The 1,930-nt window shown below is 38.5% G+C and overlaps 1 non-coding gene across 1 annotated transcript; it reads right to left on the bottom strand.

The window, feature by feature from the left end:
- Positions 1–1,497: 1,497 nt before the first annotated feature.
- Positions 1,498–1,604, bottom strand: LOC122028358. Its single transcript, XR_006124755.1, has one exon. It is a non-coding gene; the product is annotated as a small nucleolar RNA R71 (small nucleolar RNA).
- Positions 1,605–1,930: the final 326 nt, after the last annotated feature.

Below are 1,930 nucleotides of genomic sequence, written 5' to 3'. Positions count from 1 at the left end.
CTTCCTACCATGCAACGAATAAGAGGCCAATTCATTTCACGGAAGAAGGAATGTTGCTTGATTTCATTGGCACCAGTTTTTGATCCCAAACGATTAACAGGGTCTCTGTTTAGTAATCCATGTCTTAGCTGCCTTGCTGCAAGGCTAACCTGCAGAAAACAAGAAACACTATTCAAAAAGGATTGCCTTTGTTTTATACGATGAAACTCATTGAATTTTCTGACACAGATGCTTAGATACTGTAGAAGCTTAGATACTGATAGATTCCTTGAAACACTATGTCATAGCAGTTCAATTTATTGACAAAATTCAGAAACTTTTTGACTTACTACTTGAGGTCAGACGAGAACGATCCTAGGGTTTCCGAAGAGCGGGGGAGATCAGATTGAAGAGTGCAGCTACAGTTAATATTTCTTGAGCGGAAGGGACACCGTATATAAACTTGGGAGTTAGGGTTTCAAGAACAGCAAGTTACTGGTCTCTTCCAAATGAACTAAACCCAATCCCACTCATTCAAACACAGTAACTTCAAGCAAGAATCTGAAGATAAAAATAACAGATCCAGAATCGTAGGTCTTTGGATCTCGACAGAAAACGCAAGAGAGGTACATTGCGGTGAAGAAATAGCCTAGATCCCGGATCGAGGAAGGAAGTTTACCTCATCGACAGGAAGATCCGACAGCGATTGGATCTCGGGAACTCTTAGATCTGTCTCCATAGAGAGCTTGCAGAGGAGAAGAGGGAGGTGAGGCTAAGTGAAGAGTGAAGTGTTGGAGGGAGGAGTGAAGTGTTGGAGGGAAGAGTGAAGTGTATATGGTGGACGGCGCTCTAGGTTTAGGTTTGGAAGGAAGAGTGAAGTGTTGTAAATTTTGGCTAAGTATTGGTGGAAAAAATAAATTATTTTATTTTGGTTCATTAACACCGGGTTTTAAAAACCTCTGTTAAAATCGATGTCTATTAACGAAAAAAATGCGCTCATAGACATCGCCTAAAAAACCGATGTCTATGAACGAAAAACTGCGCTCATAGACACCGGTTTTTGGAAAAACCGATGTAAAATACTCAAAGACATCGGTTTTTACTTAAAACCGTTGTTGTTCCACCGATGTCTATGAGGGTTTTTCTTGTAGTGCAAACAAATCATTGAAAGATTATGCAGCACCCTATGCTTGGGGGCTTCGTACTAGTATCACAAGACCATCTATTGAAGCCAACAATTTTGAGATCAAGCCTGCAATAATCACTATGGTGCAACAAAATTAGTTTGGAGGCAAACCACACGAAGATCCTAATCAACATCTTAACATTTTCTATGAAATTTACAGCACAATGAAGATGAACGACGCTCTATCCGAAGCAGTGAGATTATTATTATTTGGGTTTTCATTAAGAGATAGAGAAAAATAATGGTTCAATTCTTTACCAACTAACAACATAACCACTTGGGAGCAATGTGGTTGTTCCTTGATAAATTCTATTCCTCCAAGTAAGACCGCTCATATGAGAAATCTATTTGCAAGCTTCAGACAACTAGACTCAGAATCTTTATTTGAAGCATGGGATAGATACAACAATATGCTCAGACAATGCCCACATCATGGATTAGAAAAATGGTTGGTTCTACATACTTTTTATAATGTCATCAACTATCATACAAAGGTGTCTCTAGATTATGCAGCTAGAGGGGCACTTATGAATAAAAGTTTAGATGAGGCCAAGGATATAATTCAGAGTGTAGCGCAAAACCATCATCAATGGGCAATAGAAAAAAGTGAAGGCTATTCTTATGCACCACCAGCTAAAGCGTCAGAAAAATTTGATGTAGATGCAATTACTTTGATATCTTCAAAACTGGATGCTCTCACTAAAAATATAGAAAACATGGGTACAAATTCTAGCACAGTAAATGCCATAGTATGTGTTTTTGAAA

This window comes from Zingiber officinale, chromosome 10A (assembly GCF_018446385.1).
Source record: "Zingiber officinale cultivar Zhangliang chromosome 10A, Zo_v1.1, whole genome shotgun sequence".
In the NCBI taxonomy this organism is placed as follows: domain Eukaryota; kingdom Viridiplantae; phylum Streptophyta; class Magnoliopsida; order Zingiberales; family Zingiberaceae; genus Zingiber; species Zingiber officinale.
The sequence above is the reverse complement of the archived record's forward strand: the minus strand, read 5'-3'. Positions and strand labels throughout refer to the sequence as shown.